General features: G+C 41.2%; 1 protein-coding gene and 1 pseudogene across 2 annotated transcripts in view; both read right to left on the reverse strand.

Moving 5' to 3' along the window:
• Positions 1-16,085, reverse strand: part of SASH1 (SAM and SH3 domain containing 1) — a 308,428-nt gene that overhangs the window by 216,513 nt on the left and 75,830 nt on the right. The gene's annotated exons all lie outside the window — the stretch shown is intronic.
• Positions 4,166-4,444, reverse strand: LOC132376373 (large ribosomal subunit protein eL43-like; annotated as a pseudogene).

Consider the following 16,085-nt stretch of genomic DNA (forward strand, 5'->3'; position numbering starts at 1 on the left):
ACTGTTTTTCTAAAGCAGCTATACCATCTTAAATTCTTACCAGTAATGAACTAGGGTTCCAATTTTTCTACGTTTTCATCAACTCTTGTTATAGTGTCTCTTTTTGTTTATAACCATCCTAGTGGGTGTGACATGGTATCTCAATGTGGTTTTGATTTCTATTTCCTTAATGACAAAAGATGTTGGGCATCTTTTTGTGTGCTTATTGGTCATTTAAGTATCTTCTTTGGAGAATTATTTATTCAAATCCTTTGCCATTTTAAAATTGAGTTGTCTCCTTATTACTGAATTGCATTAGTTCATATTCGGGATACAAGTCCCTTGTCAGATATATAGTTTGCAAATAGTTTCTCCTATTCTGAGGCTGTCTTTTCACTTTCCTGATGTTATTTCTCGCACCACAAAAGTTTTTATTTTTGATGTAATCCAATTTATATGGGTTGGCCAAAAAGTTCGTTTGGGTTGTTAAGCTGTACGGAAAAACCTGAACGAACTTTTTGGCCAACCCAATATTTTCTTTTGTCACTTGTACTTTGGCATCATATCTAAGAAACTATTACCTAACCTAAGGTCACAAAGATTTATGTCTATGTTTTCTCCTCAGAGTTTTATAGTTAGCTCTTACATTTAGGACTATGAGCCGTTTGAGTTAAGTTTTGTGCATGATGTGAGGAAGGAGTCCAACTTTATCCTTTTGCATGTGGATATCCAGTTGTCCCAGCACCATTTGTTGAAATGACTATTCATTGTCCCATTGAATTGTCTTGGCATCCTCATCAAAAATCAAGTGATCATATATGTTAGGGTTTATTTCTGGACTTTGAATTCTATTCCATTGATCTATATGTCTTTCTTCACACCAGTACCACACTGGTTTGATTTGTAGTAACTTTTGAAATTGGGTATTGTGAGTCTTTCAACTTTGTTCTTCTTTTCTCAGAATTGTTTGGGCTATTCTGGGTCCCATTATAGGGGCTGTGTTGAAACTGTAGATCAATTTGGGGAGTACTGCCATCTTATAAATATTAAGTGTTCTGATTCATGAACATGGGGTGTTTTTCCTTTTAATTAGATCTTGAATTTCTTTCAACAAAGTTCTGTGGTGTTCAGTGTATAAATCTTTCACTCCTTTTGTTAAATCTATACCTAGGTGGGACTTCCCTGATGGCACAGTGGTTAAGAATCCGCCTGCCAGTGCAGGGGACACGGGTTCCAACCCTGGTCCAGGAAGATCCCACATGCCGCGGAGCAACTAAGCCCGTGAGCCACAACTACTGAGCCTGCACTCTAGAGCACGCGAGCCACAACTACTGAGCCCGCAAGCCACAACTACTGAGCCCACGTGCCTAGAGCCTGTGCTCTGCAACAAGAGAAGCTACCGCAATGAGAAGCCCGTGCACTGCAACGCACCGCAATGAAAAGTAGCCCCCGCTCGCTGCAACTAGAGAAAGCCCGCGCACAGCAACCAAGACCCAACGCAGCCAAAAATAAATAAATTAAAAAAAAAAATCTATACCTAAGTGTTTTATTCTTTTTGATGCTATTGTAAATGAAATTCTCTTAATTTAATTTTCAGAAAGTTTCCTGTTAGTGTACAGAAATATACTGATCTTATATCCTGTAACCTTGCTGAACTCATTTATTATTTAATAGTTTTTTGGTGGATTTCATAAGATTTTCTATGTACAAAATCATGTGATCTGCAAATAGAGGTAGTTTTACTTTTTTCCTTTTCAATGTGGATGTCTTTTATTTAATTTTCTTGCATAATTATCCTGGCTGGAACCCTCAGTAAAATGTTAAATAGAAGTGGACATCCTTATCTTGTTCCTTATCTAAGGGGAAAAGCATTTATTCTTTCACCATTAGATTGTGATGAGTTTTTGGTAGATGCTTTGTAACAGGTTGAGGAAGTTCCCTTCTATTCTTAGGATGTTGAGCAAAAACTTTTTTTTTTTTAATCACAAAAGGGTGCAGAATTTTGTCAGACGTGTTTTCTGTGTCAGTTGAGATGACTCTATGGATTTTGTCCTTTGTTCTATTAATATGATGTATTACATTAATTGACTTTAGATGGTAAACCAAGCTTGCATTCCTGAGATGAATCCCATTTGATCATGGTGTGGAAATCTTTTTATATGTTGCCGGATTCAGCTTGCTAGTATTTTGTTGAGGACTTTTGTGTCTGTGTTCATGTAAGATATGAATATAAGGGATATTGGCCTGTAGCTTTGTTTTCTTGCAATGTCTTTCTCTGGTTTTGGTATCAGGGTAATAGTGGTCTTACTGAATGAGTTTAGATTGAGTTGGAAAGTGTTCTTCCTCTTCTATTTTTTGAAAGAGTTCATGAAGGATTAGTATTAATTATTTTTGAATGTTTTGTAGAATTCACCAGTGAAGTCATCTGGGCTTGGGCTTTTCTTTGTGCAAAGTTTTAATATTACTCTTTCAATATCTTTCTTGTTATAAGCCTAGTTAGCCTTTCTCTTTCTTCTTCAGTCAGTTTTGGTAACATATATTTCTAGGAATCTGTGTTTCATTTAAGTTATCTAGTTTTTTGATGTACAGTCGTTCATAGTATTCCTTTATAATCTTTTTTATTTTCAGTAGTGATATCTCTTTTTTCATTCCTAATTTTAATTATTTGAGTCTTGGGACTTCCCTGGTGGCACAGTAGTTAAGAATCCGCCTGCCAATGCAGGGGACACGGGTACGAGCCCTGGTCCGGGAAGATCCCACATGCCGCAGAGCAACTAAGCCCATACGCCACAACTACTGAGCCTGAGCTCTAGAGCCTGTGAGCCACAACTACTGCACCCTCGTGCCACAACTACTGAAGCCTGCATGCCTAAAGCCCGTGCTCTGCAACAAGAGAAGCCACTACAATGAGAAGCCCGCACACTGCAACAAAGAGTAGCCCCTGCTCGCTGCAACTAGAGAAAGCCCACGAGCAGCAACGAAGACCCAACGCAGCCATAAATAAATAAATAGATAAATAAATTTTAAAAAAGAAAAGAAAAAAAATGATGGTCAAAAAAAATAAAATTGAGTCTTCTCAACCATAATTCTAAAAGAGTCAAGTACCACAATGTTCATTGCAGCTCTATTTACAATAGCCAGGACATGGAAGCAACCTAAGTGTCCATCGACAGATGAATGGATAAAGAAGATGTAGCACATATATACAATGGAATATTACTCAGCCATAAAAAGTAACGAAATTGAGTTATTCGTAGTGCGGTGGATGGACCTAGAGTCTGTCATACAGAGTGAAGTAAGTCCGAAAGAGAAAAACAAATACCGTATGCTATCACAGATATATGGAATCTAAGAAAAAAAAAAGGTCATGAAGAAGCTAGGGGCAGGACGGGAATAAAGACGCAGACTTACTAGAGAATGGACTTGAGGACACAGGGAGGGGGAAGGGTAAGCTGGGACAAAGTGAGAGAGTGGCATGTACGTATATACACTACTAAACGTAAAACCGATAGCTAGTGGGACGCAGCCACATAGCACAGGGAGATCAGCTCAGTGCTTTGTGACCACCTAGAGGGGTGGGATAGGTAGGGTGGGAGGGAGGGAGACTCAAGAGGGAAGGGATGTGGGGATATATGTATACATATAGCTGATTCACTTTGTTGTACAGCAGAAACTAACACACCATTGTGAAGCAATTATACTCCAATAAAGATGTGAAAAAAAAAAATTGAGTCTTTCTTTTTCCCTTGGTCAGGCTAGCTAAAAGTTTGTTAGTTTTGTTGATCTTATCAAAGAACCAACTTTTAGTTTCATTGATTTTCTCTATTGTTTTTCAGAGTCTGTTTCATTGATTTCTGCTCTAGTCTTTAAATTTCATCTCTCTGATTGCTTGGAGTTTAGTTTGCTCTTCTTTTTCTAGTTTCTTAAGATGGAAGATTTGGTTATTGATTTGCAATCCCTCCTCTTGCTGCTCCTCTTCCTCCTCTCCTCCTCCTCTTCCTCCTCCTCCTCCTCTGCCGCTTCTTCTCCTTCTTCTCCATCTTTGTCTTTTCCTTCTTCTTCTCCTTTTTCTCCTTCTCCTCCTCCTTCCTCTTCTCCCCCTCCCCCTTCTGTTTCTTCCTCTTCTTTTTGTTACATAAATTAACCCATTTATTATGGGTTAGCAATGTTTCAAACGGTAGAGCTTCTAGTGTTTTCTTAATTCCTTCAGACTTCTGATGATGAACTTTACTGTGATGGTAGAAGTGGTGTTGTAGGTCCAGGCACCACCAGCTACTATTTTCACGCAGGAATTAGAGTGCCAAATGCTCACAGTTCATCTCTTTATCTTGCTTTTGCCATAGAAAAGCAAGTGAACTTAGAATGCAGGCTGATTTCCATTTTTTTTCACCAATTTCCCACGGTAGGAACCATAACGGGTCTTGTGTTTACTGATGGTTCTGTCCTTCTTGGTGGATTTAGCCATGTTGCTGCAAACTGAGCCCAGAGAGCTTTTCTTCTTTTTTAATATAGGCATTTTACAGCTATACATTGCCCTCTAAGCACTGCTTTAGTTTCATCCCATAAATTTTGATATGCTGTATTTTTCTTTGATTTCATCGCAAAACATCTTCTAATTTTCCTTGCAATTTCTTCTTTGATCCATTCATTATTTAGGAGTGTATTGTTTAATTTTCCTATAATTGTGAATTTACCAAATTTCCTTCTGTTAATATATTTCCATAACGGTCAGAAAACATACTTTGTATGATTTCAATCCTTTTATATTGAGTCTTGTTTTATGGATTAGCATATGGCCCATCCTAGAGAATGTTCCACTTGTGCTGAGATAAATGTGTACTCTGCTGCTGTTGGATGAGTCATGTTTTTATTTTTTAATCAAGTTTAAAGTACAGAGGTGCCTGGAATCAAACACATTTTCATCTCCTTTACCTTATCCATGGTCAAATTGGGAGAAGAATAATTTCAATCATTTGTTACTAGATATATAGAAGGATATAGATATATAGATATACATAGGTATAGACTATTTTTGCAGCATGGGGACATATCATGTGACTTTGAGAATAAGGCTGTATGAAATCATAGCACCATGGATCTAAGGTTTCCCACTCTCACTTTATGATACAAATATCGTGGTAAATCCTAGAAAATTAGAAGACTGGATTCTATGATTCCAAAGGTCCCCTCTAATGTTAAAATGGTAGGCAAATACTTAACTTCTCCAACTCTCACTCTGATCATCATTATGAACCAAGAACATATGACGCTATCTTAAGGTTCTTGTGAAAATTAAATGATGACTTTTTTCATTAAACAAGAAATGACATGAAAATGACTTAGTAGAGTGTTTGGTACATAATAATCATTATGTTAGTTTTTAGGTACAGATGCTATTTAGATACAGAATGTTAGTTAGGTTTTAGATATAGAATTGCTATTGCCACCGATAAAGAATGGTTTATCAGCTATTTTTCTTCCCTCAAGTAAAACATACAGGGAACACTTTGTAGTGCTTTAAGGTTTTTGAAACTCTGGCCTGATCTTGTTTCCTTGCTCTAAATGAAGGGAACAGAATATCTTATTTCTGGGCAGCAGAGTTTTTTTTTAACCAATTCTATGAAATTTATTCTAGAGTACCTAAAAACGTTGGACCACATGGTGAGGATGTTATAGAGAAAATAAGCATCTGATGGACACGGGCATGTCGGACTAGGTAACATTTTACATCCTTCCAACCTTGAGTCTGCTGAGACAGACAATAGAGGTTATGAAAATGAGTATTAGCATGAAGTCATCTTGTGAATCTGATTATACTAATGAAAAAAGGACACATTAATCAATTTATTTCTTGGAAATATATTAAGGTTTTTAGCCTTCCATATTCAGTTTACTAAATCATTTCTGACAGTGTGTTATGGTAATGTAGTCATAGGAAAGAGTTAATTCATTTCTACCCAAAAGCAATTTACTACCTCTCAAGTGTAGAATAAGAACTACAATATGTTGCTAAACTGATATCCATGCATCAATGGAAACAGGCCCTAGGAACTTAAAGTTTCATTTCCTCCCCAACATCTTGACAACATTCTCTGCTCCTAGAACCTTCATTCAAATATGGGGGGGAGGATGGGACAGGCACCCTGTAAATTTACTCTGATTTAAGAGTTGAGAATTTGTAACTAAAGATAACGTCCTGAATTAATGTCTTGCTTCTTGTGCCCCCCCAATTCAGTTTGACCTTTCACCCCAAAGGCTTCTTAAATTTATATAATTCTCAGGCATAAAATCCTGAGAACTTCTTAAAGGATTTAAATGATATCAGGATGTATAATTCTTGTAGCACCAATAAATGCTGAAAAATAAATATCTAAAGTCTAAATTATGAAAAAGAAATCTTTATAACATCATATTGTCCCACAAAATATCATTAAGCTCCCTGGGATTGGTTAATGTCTAAAATTCACACAGCCTCATAAAACCATTCTCTAAAATCAAGACCCAAGAGGACAGAGAAGTTGTTTTTTTTTTTTTCTTTCCTTATTTCTCCCTAAACCTTCAACGATGTCTAGGATAGAGTGAGTGCTCAATGGGTATTTGTTGTATTCATTGAATGAATTCCCTCCTTTAACACACAAGCATTTATCTACAGTTACAAAGTATTTTAAATGCTTGCAAAATGTCCTGTATGCTTTACTTATGAATTACCTAATGATATATATATATATATATTTTTTTTTAAATAAATTTATTTATTTTTATTTTTGGCTGTGTTGGGTCTTAGTTTCTGTGCAAGGGCTTTCTCTAGTTGCGGCGAGCGGGGCCACTCTTCATCGCAGTGCGCAGGCCTCTCACTGTCGCGGCCTCTCTTGTTGCGGAGCACAGGCTCCAGACACGCAGGCTCAGTAGTTGTGGCTCACGGGCCCAGTTACTCCGCGGCATGTGGGATCTTCCCAGACCAGGGCTCGAACCCGTGTCCCCTGCATTGGCAGGCAGATTCTCAACCACTGCGCCACCAGGGAAGCCCCCTAATGATATCTTGACTCGAGAGAAAATATGATTATCTGTTGGTTCTCTGATAGCAAATTTACAGACTTACTTAAAGTGGGAAATTGCCAAATAAGAAATTATGATACAACTTTTTTCAAGTCAGCAATTCATTGTATTTTCTTTTAATGAATGCTATTTCCCTTAAAACTTGTAAGTTATAGCCATGCACTCATTTTTACTGAATGTAGTGCTGCTGTGTTACATTGATGTTTCAATAGGGTTACCAGATAACATACAAATAATTGCACAATAATTGGTACAAAAATATAAATATCGCATGGGGCATATGTGTATGAAAAAATTATTGTCTATCTGAAGTTCAAATTTAACTGGACATCCCGTATTTTTTTTCTGCTAAATTTGACAACCCTAGCTCAAAGCAAATATCAGGGCTCTCATCTTAAACTGTTGTCACAATCAAATACAAGTTGCTTAATAAATAAATCCATAACTGACTGTCTTATCATTATCTTTTCTCAGGAAAATAAACAAACTAAGGAAGAAAATGGCTGCCCGAGTGCCGGCAGTGGTGTGACTCTCCACGGGGCCTCTCCTTTGTAGTTCCCTGAGGTCAGCAGCGGCTCCGTGGGGCAGTGCTACACCAGGGCCCAGAGTCCTACCCTCTGTGATGAATGAATCCTATTTCACGTTACAGGCCCTTATCGGTATGCTTTTCCGGATGGACCTAGAGACTGTCATACAGAGTGAAGTAAGTCAGAAAGAGAAAAACAAATATCATATATTAACGCATACATGTGGAATCTAGAAAAATGGTACAGATGAACCGGTTTGCAGCGCAGAAATAGAGACACAGATGTAGAGAACAAACGTATGGACACCAAGGGGGGACAGTGGTGGGGGGTGGTGGGATGAATTGGGAGACTGAGATTGACATATATACACTAATACCTATAACATAGATAACTAGTAAGAACCTGCTGTGTAAAAATAAATAAATCAAATAAAACTCAAAAAAAAAAAAAAGACAAAAAAACAACAGAAGTTTCTTCCTGCTTTTGGAGGAGCAGCCCTGGCCACATGGAAATGCTAGAATTCAGCAACAAAGAAATTCTCTTCTCTAAAGACCTTTCTTCCCTTAGCTTAACCTCACACAGAGGTTAACCCTCCACAGCTGCACACCTTTGACACTTGACCTTTGCCGTCACAAGTATAAAAATGTGCCTTCAATATTTTGCTAAGTTTTCCAAATCCTTTAAACAAGAGGCAGTCAGAGCCTCCACGCGGCGACTCCTGTCCTCAGCACACTTCTTTCTCTTGCCCTGGCCTCCTTCCTCCAAACTGCCACCAAACGAGCATTGAACACTGTATGTACAGAACTCTGGATACCTGGGCTCTGTAGGTCCCAGTGTGCTACCTTTACAGCTTGACAGAGCAGCATGCTTTTCTTTTTCTTTTTTTTTTTTTTGGCTGAGGCACGCGGCTTGTGGGATCTTAGTTCCCTGACCAGGGATCGAACCCGGGCCCTCAGCAGTGAGAGCGTGGAGTCCCAACATCTGGACTGCCAGGATATTTCCGACAGAGCAGTATTCTAAGCTAATCATCCTTGGGTCAATAATTCAAGCCCCCTGAGCCTCAGTTTTCTCATCTATAAAATGGGGCTATGAATACCATGTGGCTCATAGAGTCATATGAAACACTGGGCCAAGGAACAGAGTAAATGCTAAGTAAACGTCACTATTACTCATATAAGAAGAATGTATTTAAGAATATGCAAATATCCATAGAAATTTGCTTTTTAACAAGTATTCTCTCCTTTAATGTAACAAGAATTTTCAATAAGTTTTAACGGTAACGAGAAGTGGCTTAATAAAGTCAATACATATAAGTGGTATTAGAATAATACAGAACTTTAAATTTCATTGTTGGGAAGAACACTAAGCAGTTGGCTTCCCAACACTGACAGGGAAACTACCAGAACTGTACGGTGTGCTCGTCTCCATTGCTCTAGTGCAGAGGATGGAACATAGCCTGTCAGAATGTCGGATGTGAGAAACTGCACGGCGGGGCAAGGTGTGGGCAATCCGGAGTTGGCTCTGCCCGGCAGGTGAAGCACTGCTGTCATCACGCAGCCCTCACCTGGGCTGGGGTCTGAGGGAGAAAGGCATGCTGGGAACAATTTCATACTCTTCTTCAAGCACCTGCACTTCTCCAGATGAGGGGAGAGTGCACTTCTGCCCGCCTCCACCGTGGTGCTGACCATCAGCTTAATCTGAATGTACCACAGGCCACCGAGGAAATGCCCCTCTGCCCTGTGGGGTGGCTGCCTTCCATCAGCACTCAGAAAGAAGGTGAAAGAGCTCTTGTTGGGAATCATATTGTTTGTTGCGGTTTTTCTCCATTTCTCTCTCTCTCTCTCCAAGGGAGAAGGAGCTGAGTTAAGAACAGAAATCAGAATCTGGAATCTGCTCACCCAAAGAATAATGGATCTATTCTGCTCAAAAAATGCCTTGATTGTTGATGTGTTTACTTCAGCTCCTTCTCTGAAATTTGAGGACAAAGCAAAATTGGGAGCAAGAAGTCTGTGTGTGTGTGTGCGTGTGTGTGTAAGTGTGCACACATGTGTGCAAACAGAGAGCTCCTTTCTCTAAGGGTTCAAGATGCCCCTGTAACGAGCCTGCCCACCCCACTGAGGCATCAAAACTCATTACTTTCCCCCAAAGCTACATTTAAGCCACCTTTAAAGTGGATAGCAGGACATCTGGGACTCATTTAGTTCATTATCCTGGGCCTTTGTTTGCTCATCTATAAAGTGAAGACACTGGATTAGACACAGTCTCAGACCTTTCCAGATGCAAAATGCTCTCTTGTGATGTTACTGAAACAAGGACAGTAGATTAGAATTTACCCACAAGCAAAGTCAACACTGTGTGTGTGTGTGTGTGTGTGTGCGCGCGCGCGCGCACGCGCGTGTGTAAATGTCTTATTAACACAAAGGACTTACTAAGCATTCATGAAATTTTCCTTTGCCTCTTTCAAAAGTGGGAACCAGATTTGATGCATTTTAGTACAATGGCTGTGGTAGTGGGTTTTAACTCCCATTCTTTGGAAAAGGTAAACGTCAATGCGGAGCACAGAGAGTTGAGGCTAGAAACTACTGAGGTGCTGAACCACTTCAGAAAAAATTTGGTGCTTTTTCCAGGTGATTTTCCACTCAATAAGATAGAAGGGCAGTGGAAATTTTTCAAGCCATTTTTTTTTGTTCCACGCTCTTTCTCCGTTATGAGTGAGGGCTTGGGATTTGATCAGACAAGCTGGGGTTCACAGCTCCGCACTGCCATTTATGAAGTATTATTTAAAACCTGGGGCATTAGCAGTTCCGTGCTGCGTGTGCAGTCCCTTCTGTGTCAGAATAATAAAATAACAGCAGCCACCATGCATCAAGTACTTAGTTATGTTCTAGGCTGGATTCTAGGTAAGTGTTTTACCAAATGTTATTTAATCTTCCTACATGTTGGTGAGAAAGGACCTATTACCATCATCCCTATTTGGACTTCATCCCAGTGAGAAAGGCTCTATCACCCATCCCTACAGGGGAGTTGGGTAATTTGTCCAGGGCCTTAGGAGTAAGGGAAGAATCCAGGATTTGTACAATTCTGACCCTGAAGAACATGTTCTCAACTATTCCTGGATTCTGCCACTGGTCTCCATTTGGTGGCCAACCGTGTGACAGTTTCCTGGCTCTGTGGCCTCATTTGTATTCTTGTCTGCCTTCTCTTGTGGCCAAAAACAAATCTGCAAAGGAATTCATTGGCCACAGAGCTGAATTTCTCTGTGCAAAATCTAAGTGGGCCACTCCAGAAACATGGGAGTGCCCAGCGCCTCGCGATCATCCTTCTTTGATGGGGCCAGCCCAGGTGTGGCAGGCATACACACGTCGTGCTATTCAGAGAACACATTTCCCTTGGTCTCCCCAGAATCGTGGCAAGGGTCCAACTGCAATTCCAAGATTTCCCGTGAAACATTCAGCCACCAAACTAGGCCAGTGACTCTTTCTCAGGTTTCTCTTGCTCCCAGATGAATCTTAATGCTCTCCGAGTGTATGAGAAGAGCAAATACTTCCTACGTTATGCTAAAGGAATAGAACCTTTCCTTTTCCTTCTCTCAGGATAACTGGCATGGTTGAACTAAGGTAGGGGCCATGTGACAGCCCAGACGGCAAAACACAGTGTTTTGTGACCTGTGGGAAGCCTCTAGCTGATGGCTTCCCCCAGGATTCTAACTCACTTTGCCTTTTGGACAGGCTACAGGGTGCATGCAGATTATAGAAAATTTAGAGCCTAGCACTAGTGGCATAAATGACATTGCTCAAACCCCCTCCCCAACCAGGACTCGCTGGCTCTGGGTCTCCAGCATCTACCTGCCCTCGCCGCCTGGGAGGGAGCAGCTGCGGAGAAGGGCAAGGGTGCCAGGCACAGGGGAAAGCACCCATTCACAGCGCTGCCCAGGGTCCAGGTGGAGAAAGTGGAATACCGAGACTTCCCTGAAGCCCTTGCAAGACAATCTGTGCGCTTGCATTCCGAAGGGAAGAAAAGCAAACAGCTCGAGGCCACTTCCTCAAACGAGGCATTTATCGACAGAATTGTAACCCCGCTGGGGACGCTTCCTAGGCTGCTGACTTGCTGCAGGCAAGGAGTCACCCCTGAGGAGACGAAGGGCAGTTTCTCTGCTTCCCGCTCGTCCAGGGGTGACCTGGTTCTGAGCACATCTGGAGGGTCACTGCCAGCACCACTGACCACCTATAAGGTTTGGATCATCTCGGGTTTGCAAGGTGCTCTGTGGCCACTCTGTAGGGACCTACATCCAGGTTTAGTGAGCCCTTCCAGACCGTTACAGATCATGGTAGATGTGATTCCCCTCTCTGGGCTCCTGTTGATTTAAGTAGACCTTTTACAGCCTGGCACAGAGCCTATGATTGATGGAATTCACATACCATTTGCCTTTGTTGCTCTGCCCTGATGCTTATTTGCTGGAGAGAGAAGCGAGCTGCCAAAACTGAGCTCTGGCTTGAGCCACGTCCTCAGTGACTGAGCTCCCGTGAGACTCAGCATTTGAGTAGAATGTCCTTCACAGCTCTCTTCCAGGTGCGGAGCCTTCTAGAGGCCGTGTCTGAGTCGTGCAGCCCATAGGCCAACACACTCAGAAGTGACGGAAGGCCGAGCGTTGCTGACATCTGTAATAATATCCATGCACCAAAGAAAATCCAGTTTCTGTGGAAGGCTGTATTAGTCCATATCCCAGGATGAAGCAGGGTTGGGGCCTGGGGGAGATGGGTGTCACCCTCTGCCAGCAGTGGGTGACAGGCAAGCTCAGAACGCAGGGCAGGGTGTGGTTTAAAACCTTGAAAAAAAATGGATTGGATAACCATTCAAATTGGATGGCTTAGTTATATAGCTTCCCGAGGCAGGGAATAAGACTAAACTATGTCTTCCAGCTGCATGATTCTGTGAAAAGATCAACACAGAAGACAGTTCTGTCTACCTTCTAATCTCAAGTAACACTTAAAAACACTTCATTAGGGACTTCCCTGGTGGCGCAGTGGTTAAGAATCTGCCTGCCCATGCAGGGGACATAGGCTCGAGCCCTGGTCCGGGAGGATCCCACATGCCGCGGAGCAACTAAGCCCGTGTGCCACAACTACTGAGCCTGCACTCTAGGGCCTGCAAGCTACAACTACTGAGCCCACGTGCCACAACTGCTTAGGCCCACACAGCTGGGGCCTGTGCTCCTCAACAAGAGAAGCCACCGCAATGGGAAGCCCATGCACCACAATGAAGAGTGGCCCCAGCTCGCCGCAACTAGAGAAAGCCTGTGCGCAGCAACGAGACCCGACACAGCCAAAAATAAATATATAAATAAAATTTAAAAAAACAAAACAAACAAAAAAACCACTTCATTAAGTACATTTTACAAAGGTATTTCCTTCCTGTTCCATATTCAGTTTTTTTCTTTCTTTTTTTTTTTTTTTGCCTGATCTTGCTACCAGTGTTAAAGATGCTAGCTGCTCTTTTTCAGGAGGAACTTAACTAAATTCTTTTAAATCTTAGTATCTATTTTTCTTGGTTCTAAACTTTTCTTCTTTGCCATGTCTGGATTTTCCATTTCTTTTCCTTATACTGAGTCTTCAAATGCCTCCAGGAGACCAGCAATAACAAAGATAACAATAAATATCTTATGCCCCAAGCTGTGGCTTTCTTAACCTCAGCCCTTATTTCTGGCTTTCATTTGATTTCAAAGAGCATTTCACTACTTAATAGATCAGTCACATCTTGCCTGTCCCTCCATCTCTCTTGGTTTTCTCTTGAGAGCCGGCTTTGCTTAGCATTCTTGGAGAAAGCTTAGTCTGCCTCATCAGACGGGTGAATGGCTCTCACAATTTGGAGGCACTGAGGATGGACAGATGGGAGGAAGTAATTTCCGTTACTCATAGTAGACTGAACCACATGAAACTGCCAATACTGGAACATTTTTTGACCTATAAACATAACTTCATAAGTTTAAACTAATATAGGAGTTTCGGGCTCATATTTATGCAGTGAATCACAGTTTTCCTATAAATTCTATTCAGGCAGAGAGAATTAGATGGTCTTGCTCACTGAAAGCTATCTTCATGCTGAATTCCACGTTTTTCTGAAGATGATAATAGCTAGCATTTATTGGACAATCCTGCATCTTCTCATGTGATCCTTACATCAATTCAATGAGGTAGGATATATGACTCCCATTTTACAGATCTGAACACTGAGGCTCAGAGAGGCTGAGTGAAGGCAGGTCTGCCTCACTCTACCCCCATGCACTCTTCCCTCTACCACACAGCCTCATCTTTGCATTAACCTCTCTTTTTTTTTTTTTTTTTTTGCCGTGCCTCATGGCTTGGGGGATCTCAGTTCCCTGACCAGGGATTGAACCCAGGCCCGGCAATGAAAGCGCCGAGTCCTAACCACAGGACAGTCAGAATTCCCCAACCACTCACCTTTTTAAAGCTCTTCCTGATATTATTCCTTTTGAAGTGATTTTGCCTAAAACAAATATGGGCAAGTTATCTACCACCTGATCTTCATCGGGCTGTAATTGTCCAAGATATGATGGTGATGCCTCCTTGTTGATAAGGAAACTGTAGGAACAGTGCCACTTATTTACCAATCTCTGGTCCCTCATTTCCTCAAGTATTGATAGAAATACTTTGGCATTATAATTTTTTAAAGTTGTAGGCAGATGACCGATTTGTATGTGTTACAAACAAACTGGGAACCCAGAGCATGAATGTATCATGTTTATATATGCCATCAAATAAAATCTAAGAAATTAAATTAATCTGACACATACTTAATGAAGTACATAATCATTATTGTTTCATGGTAATTAGGCACAAATGGGATACGTTTCACGTAAATAATTGTAATTGGTTTGACTTTGCATAGATTTTTAGGTTTTTATTTTCTAATCACATTTAGTTTTGTAAGATCTACAAAGGGTGTCACTGTGGACCTGTGTACCCAGATTCCATGTGTCATCACCACCACCACCACCATCACCATCAGGTGCACTGACCAGTACAGGCGTGGGTCTTGCACCCCTTCCCTCAATAGTTAGGATTTCCTTGTCCCCTCCTTCCCCAACCCTAGCCTAGGATAATTGCTTCTTGGGTTGTAGGAATGCCCCTTGTACCGCTCCTCCTGCTGTGCTTCTCCCAGACTCACACCCTGAAGGGTTCCTTCAGCAGCTGCTAGAGCTGTACTTTTCTGTCTCCTTGGACGTCCTGGATGCTGAAGGCTTGAAGTGACTAATCTCTGAGCTTCACTGTTGTGTATGACAGTGATGCTGGGTTTAATGTGAAAGAGGATGAGACAGACCAGGAAGGGGAAGGAAAGTTTTAGGCCTGGGCTGCTGACTGAGTGTGGGATTTCCATGTTGCCAGTGACCCTATTCATATTGGTTGAAACCAAGGGGAATTTATTGGATCCCATAACTGAAATATCAGGGGTAGATTCCAGTGCTGAGGAATATCTTTAGGGATCTGTGTTTCTCTTTCCCTAAGCTTTGCTTTTCTCTGTGTTGATTTAATCTTAGGCAGGCATATCTTCATGGTGGGAAGATGGCCACCAGCAGCTCCAGGCTTAAATCAACCATCTCAGAAACTGTAGGAAAAAAGCACCTTTTTTTTTTCAGTAGTTCCAGCAAAATTCCTGAGATCAACTATGATTTGCCTGGCGCTTACCTGAACTAAGCAGAGTGGCCATGGGCATGTGATGCTCTCGTGAATGGCTAGGTCTCCATCACAGGACAACCTTTAGATCTGGAGGTGGATTCAATCCCACTAGACCACGTAGACAGAGAGTGGGCAATAGTGGGCTGCAAAGGAAAACTGGATGCTGTTATCAGAAGAGGGATTATAGAGTTGGGCAGATTATAGAAATTACAGATGTCCACTCTAGCTGGTGAAACAGAGGGCAGAGAGAGCACAGGTAAAATGGCCTCTGAGCTCCCATATCTCAGAGAGTCGGCTCAGAGAAGAGGATTAAGGTAAATAGAAGAAATGGGAGGAGATATGATCTCAGTGACCTATTCTACCTATTAAGTGGGTCTTTCAAGACCTTAAAATGAGCAAAAGTTTTACTTTTCTGTCCTTTAAAACATCTCCCTCCACTGCATGCTGTTATTTGAAATGTCTTTAATCATGGACAACCCTTTATTCTAAAAACAGAGAAAACAGATTTAAGTGCAAATGCCCTGGGAAAGGCAATACAGAGGTATGAATGTGTTGCAGCCAAGGTATAAATGAAAATTTCATATCATGTCTTGTTTTGATAAGGAAAGAGAATTAAAAAGAACAGGGAAAGAAATGCCATTAGAAGAGAAAAGAAAGAAGAACTGTAGATGATTAAAGAGAGAAGACAGTCAAAACTCACTTCTCAAATTTGTCAATGTCAACTCAGTTGGTCCAACACAAGTAGTGGCCACAAGACTGACCTTAGTGGAAATTCTATAATAGCATGTTTTTGCTATTGATCTCTTTGCGTTTAAAGCTTCTTACTTTA

The sequence above is a fragment of the Balaenoptera ricei genome, chromosome 12 (genome assembly GCF_028023285.1).
Source record: "Balaenoptera ricei isolate mBalRic1 chromosome 12, mBalRic1.hap2, whole genome shotgun sequence".
Taxonomy (NCBI): domain Eukaryota; kingdom Metazoa; phylum Chordata; class Mammalia; order Artiodactyla; family Balaenopteridae; genus Balaenoptera; species Balaenoptera ricei.